The sequence below is a fragment of the Dermochelys coriacea genome, chromosome 6, assembly GCF_009764565.3.
Source record: "Dermochelys coriacea isolate rDerCor1 chromosome 6, rDerCor1.pri.v4, whole genome shotgun sequence".
NCBI classification, from domain to species: Eukaryota; Metazoa; Chordata; order Testudines; family Dermochelyidae; genus Dermochelys; species Dermochelys coriacea.
In genome coordinates, this window is record NC_050073.1 from 26,252,272 (window position 1) to 26,270,368 (window position 18,097).

The 18,097-nt window shown below is 38.6% G+C and overlaps 1 protein-coding gene across 32 annotated transcripts in view; it reads left to right on the top strand.

Moving 5' to 3' along the window:
* The window catches only part of SOX6 (SRY-box transcription factor 6), a 450,079-nt gene that overhangs the window by 352,527 nt on the left and 79,455 nt on the right, over positions 1 to 18,097 (top strand). The window lies entirely within an intron of this gene.

An 18,097-nucleotide genomic window follows, 5' to 3' on the forward strand; every position in this document is an offset into this window, starting at 1 on the left:
TTGTATTCTCCCTGTACCAGTCATTAGGAACCCCAACTCCATTCCCCACTTAATTTAGCAGGTGCCATCTCCTAATCTGCTTCCAATTCTGGTTTATCAGGGAACCAGACCCCTACTGAACAATTACCTGCACTGGGCACTTGCCACTAGGATTCTCCAGGAATTTGCTTAGCTGCTTCCCCTCACCTCTGCCAGATTCTCAAATTGGGGAAAGGGGAACCTACTTGCACATGGGTGGTTGTGTGTAGAAATTAGACAGTTTTGGATGGAAATTATTAAAGAGATTAATTTATGATAAAATATTGGCTTCCTAGAGATCCCCTGACCTGCTTACTTAATACTCCAGTAAAACATCTGCATTTTAAACAGAGCACATTAATTTTCTTCTTATTGTTAGGTGCTAGACTTTGAATTGCATGTTATTGGAAAAAATGTGACCCTTCCTCCTATGAAATTCCGGCATAGTAAAATGTAAACAGCCCTTGGAACAGAAAAGCTTGCCTACCAAGTACATAGACAAGAAAAGCACCAAAAATAGGATATGTATTTAGAAATTGTCACCCTTTTTTTGGGATGCTCAGCAGAGGAGGGGTCCCCAGCCAGCAAACCAGAATCTTTAGCCAGGTTCTTTAAATATTAACCTGGTCCTAAATAAGTAATTGCAGTATAGTATGTTAACGTTTTATTGTAACTTTGTCTTAATAAAAAGTTTAAAAAATACTTCCCTATTAGGAGGGCTAACATGGAATTTATCAGCAAATAGCCAGACATAAAAACAAGTAACAAAATACTATTTCAGAATATTAGAAGTAGGAACCCTGACAATGAACTGGTAGAGCTGCAGAACTTCCTGGAAGCAATAAAGGAGGATAGTTGCTGAGAGAGAGTATAAAATAGACTCAAAATAAATTATCACTTTTAAACAGGGAAAAAAGCTTAATTGTGAGGTGTCCTGAGGGCCCAGCCTCAAATCTGATTTTTTTAATATATTTAGAATTTTGTTACAATTTTTATTAATGATTGGTAGTGAACAGTGAGGGGGAAAATATTCAGGTAACCAACAATTATTAAGATTAGTAAAGGCCAGAGAAAACTTAAGAACTTCAGAGCGATCTTACAAAGCTAAGCTGAACTGGTAATATGGTGGTAGATTAAATTCAATGTTGAAAAATGCAAGGTGGTGCTCATTGAAAGGAATAATTGTGAACAACTTGCTGAGTTCTAAATTAACTATAACTACTCAAGAAAAAGTCAGGCTACATAATGAAAACCTCTGCTACCTGTACAGCAGTGGTCAAAAAGCAAACAAGGTGTTAAAAAGTATAAAGAATAGTATAAAAATAATACTGGAAGTATCATAATACCACTATGTGAATCAATGGTATGTTTTCACCTGTGATACAGTATGCAGTTCTAGTTATCCATCTCAAAAGAGATATAGAAGAAATAGAAAGTGTTTATAGATGGATGACCAAAATGACACAGAGAGACTGCTGTATGAGGAGAGACTGAACACAGTTGGACTGTTACATTTAGATAGAGATGTCAGAAAGGTGTATGAATAATGATGTAGTAAAGGTAAAATTGGGCTCTTCTGTTTGAGCTTTCCCATAATGTGAGAATAAGGGGACATTAGTGAAATCAAAAGACAACAAATTAAAAATGGATAAAAGGAAATACTTTTTTACGGTGTAATATTAGACTTTGGAACTCATTGCCACAAGATATCATTGAGTCAAGATAGCAGTGCTTGGGAGGATTACAAAAAGACTAGACATGTGGATAATGAGAATACCTTCAGTTATATTAGACAGAATAAAAATGGGATACATACTTCAGGGAGTAAACCAACTACTAACTAACTGGAGTGGACAGATTATTCCATAATTATCCACTACCAGATTTCTTGCATTGTCCTCTGACTGGCCACTGTCAGAGGAAGGATACTAGACTAGGTGGTCTGAGCTGGTGTGTGAATTCCTATGTTCATAGAAAGAAAAATTTGGGTAAAAAATAACAGAGTAATACTGAAGAGAACACACAGAGGAACATTTCAGACCACATTTTCAAACAGGCCCCACAGAGTCTGCCTTTGTAAATTCTTCATTTGCATGTCCAAGATACATTCATACACAACACTCGTAACTGGGTTTACAGTAACTTGATTTTGATGTGCAACTGTGGAATTTATACACACACAATTGCAGGGGTAATTGTAGAGGCCTATTTTTCTCTTAATTTTTTAAATTATTTAAAACAAATAATTTGTTTGAAAGTGCATGTAGGTTCTAAATATACAGTAAGAAATTTGTATGAGAGATCTGCAAATGGCCTGTAATGTAATTATTTTAAAAGTTTAAAAATAGCTTTTAACTAGGGCTGTTTTATGATTCACAAAGAAGACATTTTACTGTTTTTTGCATTTAAATCTATGTTGAAAATATATTGACTTATCAGGTAACACAGCATGCTGAGAGGGGACAAAACCATTTTTAATGATATGTTAATTGAATGGGATGCTAGAGATGCACCTGAATGACTTTTTTTCCCATATGTGCCCCAGCTGAGTGATAAACCTTCTCCTGATCAGTAGAGCCAGTAGATATTTATTATATCCCTAGTTGTCATCTTCCAGTTTTGCTAGTGAAAATAATGCCATGGCTGTGAACTACAGTGTGAACTCTCTGTGGCTCTTCAGTAGTAGATAAGTTATATAGCTTAAACCTGCAAATTGCACTTTGAAAACATACCTCTTAATTGTGACTTTCAGAGTCTACTCACAAGATGGAGACACCACCACATGGGCTTAAAAGTGAGGTAATTTAACTGGGACTCTTTCTGTTCCCTCATTCTCATCCACTTGTAGGAGTAGTGGCTTCTTTTTTTCTCATGGGAGCCTGTAGAAGTTTAATTATATCAGTTTTGCCACTCAGCATCATTAGTAAATAAATGACTAATTTTTTCTCTCTACATAGTTGTAGGAAGAAAAGGAGTACTTGTGGCACCTTAGAGACTAACAAATTTATTTGAGCATAAGCTTTCATGAGCTACAACTCACTTCATCGGATGCATCCGATTAAGTGAGCTGTAGCTCACGAAAGCTTATTGTCAAATAAATTTGTTAGTCTCTAAGGTGTCACAAGTACTCCTTTTCTTTTTGCGAATACAGACTAACACGGCTGCTACTCTGACAGTTGAAGGAAATATTGATGTAAGCAATAGTTTTGTGTGCTATCTGCTCATTCTGAGAGGCCAGCTAGGTATTCCCCACCTTTCTCCCAAACCTGATTCAGAGCCTTACGTGTATATATCCAGAAGATATTTGTGCTATTCAGTTTTTATATGTACAGCTTTCTATTGCTTTTGTCTGTTTCTGCCCTTTTTTTGTTTTGTTGCTGATTTTGGTGCCAGTTTGGCAGGTCTAGAAATATTCATGAAACAGGCAGCAGTTGCACATTCTTCCCCATAACAGGGATGTGTCTTACTCCTGACTTGATAACTTCACCTTTTGGGTTAGGAAAGTAGTGCAGTTCTCAGGTCCCTTCTAATTCATTTCACATAGGCCACTGTATAGCCATCAGATGATACCAGTTTTTAGTCATTACTTACATGAGCTAGAATCAAACTAGTAACCATACCCCACTACCAATCCCCTAAACCATCCAATCCTATATAAATTTTGCATTACAGGCAAAAGTACGAAAATCCATTAAATTATGAAATTACCATCAATTTGTCAGCTTACCGTACATCCGTGGTTCCTTTCCTTGGATGTAGAATTACTACATATCACAAATCCCACCTCATAGCTTGCAGTTGCCATTGCTGTAATTTCTCCAAGGCACTTTCATTCTGCTCTTCTATGTGTCTGCTACCCCTCCAACTTTGGAGTTGTCCACAATTTTGCTCATGTTGAATTGACACTAAAAACAAAAACAAAAAATCTAACAAAGGCATCCATGGAGCATCCATGGAAGGTATAGAAATTAGTTTTCAACTTTTTAAATTAATTGGTTAACAAAACAAGTCTCTGGAAATCCTAAAAGTCCTGGAATAAGCTACAACTGCCAGCCAGCATTCTGTCTCAGTAATGAGACAGAAGCTGCTCTATAGACTACTAGGTTCCATAGTACGAGAACTGTTGCTTTATTTAGACATTACAGTATCAAATGTATAATGGTTGTATGCAATAGTGTCAGAGCTATTATGTAAGATTTTGCAGGACTTAGAGATTGACTGCTGCATCCCAAATTTTGTGATATATTGTGCTGTCTAATAGGGTCACCTAAATCAGAAATAAGTCATCTTGTTCATCCCTGTGCAACGTAAATGATAGTCTACGAGAGCTGTGACATGTGAATCAGCATTGTAATTACAGCATTATTTGAAGGAATACAAATCTTTGTGCTTAAGAAGGACTTTATTGCCATTGCCTGGGTACACCACAAGAAGGACAGGAGACACTTGCTATGGATTTTAATCGGGCCGCAACTTTATTATATAGATGTCTGGGACTACCTGGCAGATAAAGTGTACAGTGCAGATAAATCCATGCTTATTCAAATCAATTCGCCAGGGCTTCCCCAGGCCCCCTTTATTTAATCCATGCTTATTCAAATCAATTCTCTGGGGCTTCAGTCCCCACATTTTGTTTCCATCCAGGTCCCCCAGCTGACCTCTGGCTTGGACCTTACCATCCACCACCCTCATAAGAGGCTTAAGGAGGGCTATGAGAAGGGGCGGGGGAGGGTTTGGCTCCCTGCCCGTACCAATCAGGGGAGTCCCCAACCCCCTCCCCCATTCTGTTCCTTTATCCAGTACCTCCTTTTAAGTCCTTTACCAGGCCATTTATCTGGTCACTGGCTGTCTTCCCTATGGAGTACCTGCACTAGACATCTGCCCAACCTTACAAAATAAGTTGTGGCATGTGGCCTACCACTTTTTCTTCTCACCAGGAAGGGTCCTCCCTCACACCCGCTGTGGGGAAGGCGAAAAAACCTCACTCCACCAAAGCCAGTTCAGGTAGTGCGGGAAAAATTCCTTCCCAGCCTCCATTTAAAAGGAGTGATTAGCCTAATGCCCACAGCAGGTCCTAACCCATCCTGCCATTTGCCTCCACTAGGGGAGGGAGGCCGTTTGGACCTCACATTCCTGGGAAGGCGGGGGGTGAGTCATTGCTTCAAAGCTGGCCACCGAGCACCTTTTCTACAGCAGTTTCTGTCCTCCCTCCCTCCCTCCCCCACCATAAAGCAGAGCGTCCTTCCCTGGTAAGCCCCAGACAAACTCTGACCCACCTTAGCTGTGGTGCACTCATTTTGTGCAACTCCCTGAGTTAGTGGAAATGGCTGAGACAGATCACCCAAAATGCGCGCTCCTTTTGTCATGTCCCATGATAATCTTTCTATTTTAATTATTATCTTTTAGATAAAAAGATGCTCAGTGATATTTAAAACTCTTGAGCCATTATCTGCAAGGAATCATAAATACCTAATAGCATGTGTTAACCTTAGCTTTTATGTATTTTGGATACGGAGCAGTAATCATAACCTTCACAACCAATTTACATACTGTGTATACCTTTGGCTCCCCCCCCCCCATTCGCACCATCAAAGAAGGGAAAATTAACAAGCAAGTTAATCAAGGAGTTATGACATTTGCTCACTATGAGAAAAAGCGATGACCACTGTGGAATTTACAGTATGTAAAGGCTTGCTCACTCTATCTTGTTTCCCCCCTCTACTATTTGGCTAGGATTTTTTTCCAGGTTATTGCAGTTGGTATAGTGAATGGTCAAACCCAGGTTTTTGGGTATCAAGCATTTTACATTACCTGCAGGTATTTTAGTGAAACCCACATGGAGCTGGGCAATTTCAGTATTTCAGTTCCACTCTATTTCTATTCCCTAGTTCAGACTGCTGTCTCAGTGTATTCAGCAGGTTGTATGGCAGCAGATGAAACAGATGTTTAGACCATACTGGAAAGGAACGGCATGCTGCATTAGGACCTGGATATTCCTCTTGACATCTGGATGCTGCTGGGTCACAAAGCCTGCCTTAGGCCAGGAGGCTGTAGGAGCCTTGTGGCAACGAGCATAGGGTCTTAGCTGCTCTTTAAGCGATTAGTGCACTGAAGCAGCAATAATGCTGAATTATCGCTTGGTTGCTTTCTTCCAAGGAATCTTGGGACAAAAGGCTAGTCAAGGAGGAGTATTTACAGTAGAGTCATGCTCATAGAGACAAGACTAATTACCATGTGTTAAAAAGCTTTCTTTCAAATAATGTAATATTCAAATAGCTATGGATACTTCAGTCAACTTTGTACAAAGCAGTAAACAAACAGCTTCCAGAAAAAACTTGCTTTTCTCATTTAAAATCATTAGGATGAAAAAGACAATTTCAGCTACTTTCCAATTTCATGGTATAGTCAAATTGTATGGAACAGACAACAAAATATGACTCATGACATGAAATAATGTTCATGCCTTCCAGAGACAAAAAATGTAAACTTCTAATAGCTGAAGGGAAGAGTATTAGATATGGAAGCTGTCTGACTTATGCATTGATTATTTATAGTGTCACTTTATCAAGTTGAAAATTTGTGCTGCATGTGCTCCTAGAACCTAACTGTCTGCTGCAGCACTTTCCTTTATGATGTGTGTTATTTAAACACAATAGGCTGGTGTATTGCATGGAAATAGGTGTTTAATGTTTTGTGATTACTAGCTGCCAGAGAAAATAGCAATTGCATGGTCCTTCTACTCCTGATATTAATTTCATTGTTAATTTAATTGTTAATTGTTCATTTAAAACAGGGCCCATAAACCGAGTACAACTTTTTGTAGCACATCAGGTAATATATTGAAGAACAATTTGTTGCTCTCATTTAACCTCTAGTATTGTAAGGGGGAGTCATATTTAATTAACACTGGCTAAAGGGCTGACCTGAGGGGCAACGAAAAGTGGTTGAGCTGCATTTTCAGAGCCAGGCTGTAATCTGTTGGGAGAGGGAAAAAATAAATTAGAAAGTACCATTTACTGAAATTCTTTCTAACTAAGCTGTATTTCAATGGGCCATTTAATGCTCAGATGGACAAAGGTATTACTTCAGTCATTGAATTGTATCAAACCCTTTCTCAGAGGCCCAGTTTAAAAACTCTACAGGAAAAGTGGCTTAGCATCATATTCTCAGCAGAGCAACATTCAGTCTGTTTGAAAAAAAAAAATGAGTGAAATGAGGTGAGACACAGCCGCAAGTCAGTGAGGTTTTTTTGCCTCACCCTCCATCAGTGGCTTCACAAGGGAATTGCTCCTCAGAGTCTGGGCAGAGCAGAAAGGCTTTTTTCCTAGCTGTTACTTTGTTCCCCCGGTCAGCTTTTGGCCTGCCCTTTGTTCTTTCCTGACATGGCAGAAATGTAGTTTTTTCTCTGGGGACCTTAGGGGCAGTACCTACATCTTAGAAGGTTAGATCTTTGACTCAGTCACATCAGAAGAAAAGGGAAATCTGTTTTAAATATCACAGACTTGGGTACTTGTGACTTGAATAGTTATTCTCTTTCAGTAGAATCAACATTATTTATACTCTCGAGTGGTAGGAGAGCACTAATTGTGCTGTTTGAACTTCGGCTGTTTTACATTTTAAGTATACATTTAAATTCTTATTTTTCAGGAAGTAAATCTTTGTATTGCAATTTTTATGCTGTTTCATTAAATATATCATGCAGTCTTATAAGGTGATGGGGTGACATACCCTGGAAATTTGTTGAGGTGCAGTAAAGCTAATAAACCAACTGTTTTACTTCCCAAAGGGGAAACAAATACAGTATTAAGGAGGCAACTGCCAGGTGCCTAATTGTGTTGATTGTCTTAGCCACTGGCAGCTATTGATAGTTTATATGAGTGCTAAGTACGCTTTCTTGGCTTTGCTCTCAGAGTTTACCGTAAACTGGTTGTGAACAGGCAGTTTCTAAGAGATTGTATTTAATTGTCATAATTTAATCAGTCCAAAGTCATTTGGTACTTAAGGAGTTTAAGTCCCAGAAATGATGTTTAAGTGAGAGCTCTCTGTACTTATGCATGTAGGGCAGTTTCTGCAGCATTCCTTCAAAGCAGGAAGAGGTCAAAAGAATAAGATGTACAATAGAAAACCCAACAAAATGGAAATGATCTTAAGAGCACCTTAGTGCACACATGCCTGGAGGCAAATTCAGCTCTCAGTTACACTGCTGCAATTACATTTCAATTCAGTGGAGTTACTCCAAATTTACACCAGTATAATCAGAGTGGGCTTTGGGCTTTGGTGCCTATGCTCTGCCATGCCGTGGTGATGAGCACAGGGGCAGACAGTCAGGAGTTAATTGGTACTTAAATAAATGGATATTATTGCAGAATGCCTACTAGTGTTTCACTCCACATTATATTCCATCACAGCAGCTGTAGTTTTTGGACAGAAGTATATTTGCTGTAACTGCCTTAATTTAAATACAAGCAATGTTAATACCATTTAAAGAAAAATTAGTCAAATGCTAATTTGATCTTTAGTTTACATTTCCCATTACACTAAACTTTAAAATTGATGCACTGTAGCTGGCATTATTAATTAAGGCTCTTTCAGCAGAAATACATACTGTGACAAATAAAACCATACATATATATTGCAATGATACAAAATATATGAATCACAGTATTCAAGAATGAATCAAAGACAAAGAGTTATATCATTTCTTCAGAATGCCTGGCAATGTGATAATCTAGACACTAATATTTGCATCAGCCCCATTATATTACTGTTCTCTGAACAAGTAGCAGTAGTCTGTTTCTTCCAAAAGCTGAGGCAAGAAATCAAAAACCATAAAGAATAGATAGGGTGCAGCTAATTGTTAATGCTTTGCAATTATGCCCCTTTCCGGAATAATAAAATTTTCCCCAGTAGAGGTCAGGATCTTTGTCTCTGACTTATTTAACACATCCTCTTAAACATCTGTCCAGCAGACTGTGGACTTTATTAGCAGACAAGAGATCCGACAGAGTTTGAGCCTGCTGAGTCCTTCTTCATCTTCACAGCTGTGGATTAACTCAGACTTTCCAGAAGAGGACAACCATATGGAATAACTGGTGTCACTGGGTAGCTAAAAAAAAAAAAATATGAAGAAACAAATATCGTCCAAACACAATTCAGTGTCTTTCTGGTCACAATTACCAGTCTGTTTAAGAAATAAGAAAGGCAGCATTACACTAAAAAAGGAAAGTCTATTCATATCTGTGCGGGAACCTAATCAGGCTCTTGTTTCCAATGACGATGGCTCACAGTCGCACCAGGACTGCGACAAGAATGCTTCTTTTGTGTGCCGATAATGTGGAAGTGATAAAATTTCCTATAAGAGACTTATGTGTTTACATCATGAGATGTGTTATTTGACAAAATGCTTTGTTCTCTCCATATTTTCCATGAAGAGTTTCATGCTGGGTTGTTTTGCTAGAAAGCTTTGATTAGCTAGAATTAGTTGCTGAAGTAAAATAGACACTTTTGTTTTATGAGTCCTCTTGCTGAGCTGTAAATTATAGTAAAATATAAAAGGAGTGACAGAAAGAAGTGCTGATTTGAACCTTTGACCTATGATAGGCATAAAAACATAAGGTAACTCCTTCAAAGGACTACAAAGAGACCTAAATATTCCATGGTCCACTTAAAGTCAGGTCCTTTTAACAAAGTAAAGCTGTTATTTTACATGAGGGGACATTGACTCTGCAGTATTAAAACAATAGAAACTACAATATCTAAAATATTTACATTTTTTGTTTTAATTTAATACAGGTTGACCATTGTCCGCAGCAGGGGTTTGGAAGCTCTGAGGGTATTTTTTGTTCAGGAGTAGTAAAGGGAATGTAGTCGGTAAAAAAAAAGGTGGTGGAATGGTAGTGAGGTCTAAGTACATGTTGCATTGCAGCTTGATGGAAATAGTAAATCCGATCTATATGTTCTCCTAAGAAGCCATGCATTGAATAACTTTGAGAACCATAGGAGACTGTTCCTATGCCATATGTTGAGTAGCAGTCACAAAGATTAAAACCCTACTGGTAGCTATAGAAAAGAAAAAAGTGCATGAATATGAATAACTAGTAGTCATTAACCTCTTAATCCAATAGATGGCAATTTTTCCAATTCAGTAAACTGTTGTGTTCAGAGAAGATGAACAAATAGAAACACAGGAGAAAAAAGAAGTCCTCAGACTCCATCCATGAACATGAAATGTATCATTTGTATTCTCACAAAGGCAGTTAGTTTGTTTGCAAATGGCAGGCTGTAATAAATTTGCAAGCACATTAGCCAGCAAACTCATTAATAATCTGCGCAACAGCCTTTGTTATGATGACATTAGTCACAATAATTCATTGGCTGTCGGCTTGTGTTTCACCTAAAGGCCTTTTTTAAAAGGTGTTTGGTGCAGTATTGTGAGAAGTGGTGTAGCAGAAAGTTATATACTACACCATGCAAACTGTTTGTGCAGTGCTGGATCTGTAAAATCAGAATGGTCCAATCTCAGTCCCCACTGTAGATATTAAAAGGGGTAGGTAGGGTTAACTCTCCACAAAAACAGCAAAAGAAAGAAAATAAAGGAAATATTTTTTAAAAGAAGCATATGGTTGTGATATAGGAAATTGATAGGCTGTAGACAAATTAAACCTTTGAAGTATGCTCTTACCTATTGTTTAAACATTTATCATTTTAAAAATTTTTCCTAACTGCAACTCCCCCTTTCTATATATGTGCTGCAATCAATACTACTTCAGTTATACACCTAATTAAAGTCTAATACTCACTGGTTACTGTATATAATAAACATAAGAGTTAAAGTAAAGTCCTTTTCTTGTTGGTACTTTAAAATTGTATTTCAGTGAAGCCACAACCAAATTTTTAGGTTTCAGTGGGATTTTTTGAGCTAAATTTAATAAATAATATGTTAATGAATCGAAATGTTGTTCATTTACATCCCTTGTGCATTTTATAAGAGTACAAATAGTGTGGCCACATTCTGCTCTCACTTACACCTGTACAACCATATTTAACTCATATTTAACTTGCTATATAAACACACACATTTATAGTATCTACAGTTCTAATAGGTAACATCTGTGCAAATGGACTGTAAAATGAAAGAAAACATGTACTTTTAAAATAAAACATATTTCTCTCTTTCTTTTTAGGAGATGTTTTCACACACAAAAAATGCTTTGCTTTTTCCAGCGCTGAGATTTTTTTAATCAAATAATCAATGTAAGCAATTATAGATGTGTCTTTCCTTCTCCTTTTCGAGGGAAGGAAGTCACAGGCCTAGATGCAGAGCTGTGGAAGATATTTTTCTAGCGACAGCATCTGATTCCTTGGCAGACTCCACAGACAGTAGCGTAGGACCTTTGGAGTTGCCTCTGGGTTTGTTACATAGTTATGGGCTAATGGGTTTCTTTGGCTAGCTTGTATCTCTGGAACCATTTTCCTTAAGTTTCAGAGTAGCAGCCGTGTTAGTCTGTATTCGCAAAAAGAAAAGGAGTACTTGTGGCACCTTAGAGACTAACAAATTTATTAGAGCATAAGCTTTCGTGAGCTACATCCGATGCATCCGATGAAGTGAGCTGTAGCTCACGAAAGCTTATGCTCTAATAAATTTGTTAGTCTCTAAGGTGCCACAAGTACTCCTTTTCTATTTTCCTTAAGCTCACCTTTGACTTTAAGGACTCCGTATTTTAGTTTATTTGGGAACAAAACACAATGCAAATCTCTCTAGACCAGGGGTCTCAAACTCAAATGACCACGAGGGCCACATGAGGCCGAGTACATTGGCCCGAAGGCCGCACTACTGACCACCCCACTCTGCGGCCCTGGCCCCGCCCCCACTCCACCCCTTCCATGAGGCCCTGTGAGGGGGTGCAGGAGGGGTGCAGGGTGCAGCAGGAGGCTCAGGGCAGGGGGTTCGGCTGCAGGAGTGGTTCGGGGGGCGGCTCTGGCACAGCGTGCACCATGGGCAGGGCAGGATCCCTGCCTGCCCTGCCCCTGCGCCGCTCTGGGAAGCGGCCAGGACGTGAGGCAGGGGAGCGGGGGACACAGGGGTGTGTGTGTTGCCCTGGCCGCTCCTCCAGGTACCTCCCCCGAAGCTCCCTTCCGGCCAATGGGAACTTCAGGGGAGATACCTGGAGGAGCAGCCAGGGCCACACGCAGACCCCTGTGTTCCCCCTCCCCAAGGTCCTGGCCGCTTCCCGGAGCAACGCGAGGGCAGGGCAGGCAGGCACGGAGCCTGCCCTGCACCTGGTGCGTGCCAGGCCAGAGCCAGTCTAGGTAAATGCTGGAGGTGCGGGGAGCTGGCGGGCTGCAGAAAATAACCTGCGGCCCACGTATTTGAGAACTCTGCTCTAGACAAAGGCAGCTTGTTAAAAACAAACAAGTAAAATAACCTTGTGATAGTCTTTGTTTACATAGCTAAGCTCATTCCCATTTCTCATTAATTATAGTATTATAGTAGAGCTGAGAGGTCCCAGCTGAGATCAGGGCCCCATTGTGCAAGGCACTGTACATACCTAGAGTAAAAGACATTCCTGACCCAAAGAACCTACCAATCTAAATAAAAAAGGCAGACAAAGATAGGAAGTATTATTATTTCTATTTTACAGAGTGTCCCTGTTTTACTGAAGCACAAAGGGATGATGGGCAACCTTTTTCAATTGTGGGACTTCGAGTCCTAAGTGCCCAAGACACTTTTGAAAATCAGACTTAGGCTCCTAAGTCACTGAGATGCTTTTGAAAAGTTTGCCTAAGTGAATTGCCCAAGATCACACAGGTGGTTGAACTGGGAAATTGACCCCATATTTTCTGAGTCCCAATTCAGTGATTTAAGCACAACACATTTTTTCCTTCCAATAGAAATAACACTGTTTGGAGCAGGGATTCTGTCTTTTATTGTGTCTGTACAGCACCTAGCATCTTTTGGATGCCACGGCAAGAAAAATAATAAAAAAATGAGTCTATCAGAGTTTTTTTTGTTTTGTTTTTTGCTGCACAGTGCACTGGTATTGTATTGAAGAAGCTGCTGTTGTAGAGAGGCTTTATAAGTCCTGTCTTTGTGATTAGAGAGTTATGTTATATTATGAATGTATGGTGTACATCCTGGAGGAAAATTCTGGAGTTAAGCTCTGCAACACTACCAGCTAAATGCAGTATATAAGAAAAAGCAACCACATCAAGTGCCATAATGCATTTGCAGTCATCCCTATAGAATTTTTTCCTTCTGAAACCGAATTACTCATTGTCTCAAAGGCTGAACTTTCATCTCTGTAAATAAGATATTACAGTATTGCACAGTTTATTTAGAACTCTGAAAATAAGGTTCTTCAATTGAGGCTCTATAGTTTTATTGTTTTTAACTGTAGCAAACATATTCCTTGTAGATATAAAATAGGATTTATGTTTTTATTAAGAGAAGACATTAAAGTTAAGCAGCAAGCTTAGAATTTCTTATTTTTGTTCAGACCCCAAAATGCTTCTCACACCTTAGAAGATATTGCACTGTACAAATACATAGGAAGGAATGGATATTTTCATTTATTTTGTGAATCTTCTTGTACAAGAGAGTAGAAACCTATATGTTTTTAGAAACACTTCTTCCTTCTTTCCCACGCATCCAGCTGAATCCTGCTGGCTCCAAATATTTCTCAAATCCATTTTTTCCACTCCATCTGACCTTTACAACCCTCATTTGTGTTTTGATTCTCTCTCACCTCGGGAACGATGACTGCCTTCCTCTGACCTCCCTGCATCTTATCTTGCTTTACTTCAGTATCTTTGAAATTCTGCCACAAAAATTATTTTTCTCTTCCAGCACTTGGACCGTGGCATCACCATTGTGACCTGGTTCCTCTTCATCATCAGCATTAAACTTAAAGCTTCCAGTCTGGACATTTAAGGTTCTACACAAATCTGCTCTGGCTTGTATGTCTAATCTCATTTCCTCTTACTGTCCCTCTCAAACCCATAGTTTGGCTCCATACAAGTTTAATTGTGCTCTCCGTCTCTTCCCACTCTCTCATTTGTGCCTATTTCCACACTGCTCTGTTATGCCTGAAGCAACATCCTACCTCAAATGCAGAAGTTGAACACCTTCTCTTCAATCAAATACCTTCTTGAAACATACACCATTCATGAGGCCTTTCAGTGATATCACACTTAAGACTATGTGCGTAAAAACATATTCTGTCTGCCTATCAAAACTCTGCTACACACACTCCCACACCAGATAAGTGAAACAACAAAATTCGATGATAATGAGGATAATGACAACAATGCTACTTTGTACTTCTATAGCACTTACAATCTGTGACTCTCAAAGCTCTTTGCATTCATTTAACCTGAAAGTGCTACAATATGAGGTAGGCATCATCATTCTAGTTTTAAAGATGGAGGAAATCTAAGACAAAGAAAGGTTATGTGATTTGCCCATATTAGCACAGTAGAGTGCCAGTAAAGGGTGTTGTGTGCAGAAGTGCAAGGTGAAAAGTGATGAGGGGTATAGGGAAGCCTGCATTAATGAGTTCTTGTATGACTAGTCACTAGAGCTTACTACTAGTGAAGGAACTGTGTAGGCCTAAGCACCTTATGTTCCACCCAGACATGTCTACATTTCGGTGGTGGGCATAGTGATATTTGCCTATTATTTATGTATCTCACAAAGGGGTTGTGAGGCTTAGTTAGTGGATGCTTTTGAAATCCTTCAAGATCCTTGGATGAAAGTCACTGCAGAAGAGCTCAGTATTATCATCCGATTGATTTATTGCAGGGAATATTTGGATATGCATAAAGTTTTTCACAATATTAATGAAATTAAAATAGAAATATTCAGTGCTCTAGGTAGTTTCTGTTTAGGAAAGCAGGGAGTAACCACCATTGTATTATGTAACTCAGTTTTAATGCTTAGAAATATAGGCCAATTTCACTCAAGTTGGTAGTGGAAAACCCTGTAGGGATTCTTTCCAAAGCAGGGTTGCTTCCTGCATGTAGCTTTAAGATATAGCCAGGGCTCCATGCTTAGGCACCTGAATATGGATTTTGGAGCCTTAACCAGTTTATAAAAATTCTGATTTTCAAAAGTTCTAAGCACCCAGCAGCTCCCGCTGACTTCAAAAGGAGCTGCTGGGTGCTCAGCACTTTTGAAAATTGGGATCACTTATATTTAAACGGCCTATTAGGATTTTAGGAATCTAACTATAGGTACCCTTTTTTGAATATCTTGACTTTAGTCTGAATCTGGGCTATTAAATGTATGATACAAACTGGGTCTTGAGTACTTGATGAATTTGAACCCACTAGTAGAGCATGTAATCAAGAGTCTTATTTTGTAAATTGGCAGTTTTTAAACTGTTAGGTTTTGGAAATAATAGAGAGAGGTTGAAAAGAGGATATGTTTCAATATTTAAAAAAAAAAAGGAGGACTTGTGGCACCTTAGAGACTAACAGATTTATTTGAGCATAAGCTTTCATGAACTACAGCTCACTTCATCGGATGCATGCAGTGGAATATACACAGGGGACATGAAACAATGGGTGTTACCATACAACCTTTCAATGTTTAAGTTGCTCTTATAATATTCTAACTCCAGCTATGTAAATAACTATCATTTTATGTGCTAATGTAAAAAGGATGCAGTAATATTTAGAGCTGCTTTAAATTTATAAGTAACCAGACTGAAAAGAATTGCTGTGACTCATTAGTTACTGCGGTGGCTGACTAATACATCTTAAAATTCATGATTTTGGGGTAGGTTAATAAATTTTATAGTCATTAGTCAATAGCTAACAAGTTAGCATTTCAATTGAAAGATTTCTATAGAAACTTTCACTCCAGAACATTAAAATCTAACAGCCTACATTCATTTTCCCTTCACATTTTTTTTCTGGAAGTTCCTTATAAACTCTTCATTGCCCGATCTACTCTATGTACGCTCCTAGATTGCCATTTAAGGCCATATTTTCAAAGGTGAATGTACAATTATGTTTGCAAAAAGATCTGTTTGCACCAACAGATCTATTATTTGCACATATTAATTCAGATTGCCTAATCCCTCAGACATGCAGGTATTTATGTGTAGTTACCCAACTTTTCTGCCCAAATGACAATTTTATAGGCACCAGGGTGAATTTTTGTGGTTTCAAGCTCTGCCTCTATTTCTGGAAAAACTTGGTCTTGCATGTACCAAACCAAAAAGTTCATATATACAATGTCTTTTTATTTTTGTTATGCTTAGGACAAGTTTACAACACTGACAGGCAAAACAATTCCAGATATATAATTTAGCACCATAAAACTGTCAACAGACAGTTACAGTATAAAGGCAACTTTATTAATTTTTTAACATTAGCAGACCTCCACTCAAGCAATTTCCCATACAGTCACCTAGTGGCCCATAATCCTTGTTACTATCTTTGCTCATCCTTGAAGACTTGGGGGAAGTTCAGTGCCTAGCCCCCATTGAAGAGCAGTTGCTAAGTTACTAATTACAAATTAGTCCTCTTCTCATTAAAAAAGCAGACCTACTTCTATATACTCAGAGACATGAGACATTAGGCCAAGACTTCTACTGCAAGGACTTCTGCCCTGCCCTTAGGATGCAACAAAGACATTTCTATTAATGATTGTCCACTGGGCTACAAACTGAAAGTGCTGCAATATCACTGTTCACCCTTCTGCCTTCATCCTGTATGAAAGTCTCTGTTGATGTGAGGAGAGTAACTTTCATCCAGCCTTCTCACCCTCACAACATGCTCAAGAGGAAGGCAGCCCCCTCCCCACCAAACGTTGGTGTTAAAGTCAGTGGGCAACTGGAGGAAAATTCCTTCCCAGACCTTAAAATTGCAATATCTGGTGTAGAACTTCTAGGCTCCTTTAAGCAGAATCTGGATGAGCCATCTTTTGGCTCTGAAGCATGCTGTCTGTACTGCCATTGTAGTTATGAATGCTCTTGTGGCTAACTCACAGTATTGAGAGCTCTGTAGTAGACAGAGAAAAGCACTAAACTCCAAACATCCCTGTTACAATCAGCTTGTTCCTAAAGATGTATTTTTGTTTGTTCTGTCATCAGTTCCACTATACAGTATCTAATTTATCCTGAGCTAAAACTGTTAAGGCTTCAAGAAGTTTGAAAATTTGCCTTTTTACTATCAAATAGTAATGTAGTCTATTAAACTAACAAAGAATGACCCTAAGACCATGATGTTAGTTTATATGCCATTGCCAAGGAGAGCTGATAAGATCCCAGCAGTAGAGCAGAACATTTACTACTATATACAATTCTTCATTTTCATTATTCAGTACAGAACAGAAAACTGGGAAATTAGAGTGCTAGCAGAGGAAAAAAGACAGTACTTCGACCTAAATATTTAAATGTATCTGATTTCAGAAGACTCCTCTCTTGTCCATGTGGAGACTGTGCCTTGCATTTTGAAGGGATGGGATGTAGTGGAGGCTTAGGGAAACAAACAAACAAATAAAAAAGTCAAATTTTTCATTAAGCACTCAGAGTTCTGACTCTGACCCTTCTGCATTTGTCTAGCCACTGAGTCATTGAACACATAGTATTGTGTAACTTTCATTTCTTTAGAGGCTTGTTATATTAGAAAAATTGTTCCAAAGAAAGCAACAATTATGACATAAGCACATCTGGCTCTTGCAAATTATTCTTTATTAAGTTTTCATTTAATTACATGTGCTGAAAGGTCTGCTTTTGATTACTGTAATTTTTTTTATTTGTCCATCTGAATGATAGTAATGTTGGAAATTTCACACAAACCACCTGTTTTTTTTTTTTTTTGACTAATAAGGCAAAGTTTATACCGATTTATGTGTGGAAGAGGGATTAGGATCCTCCCCTGTTTATGGTAGAAGGATTATTGCTACTGCTAATTCAAGGTGAGGGATTAAAGATGACCATTAGAAGGAAACTAAAACCTGTTTGTTTTTGGTTCAGTAAACACTTTATAATGCTAGGAACATTTGACTTTAACGCACATCTTTTTCACTTAAACTTCTGAAAAATGGAGGAAGTTGTGGGTAAATTCTATG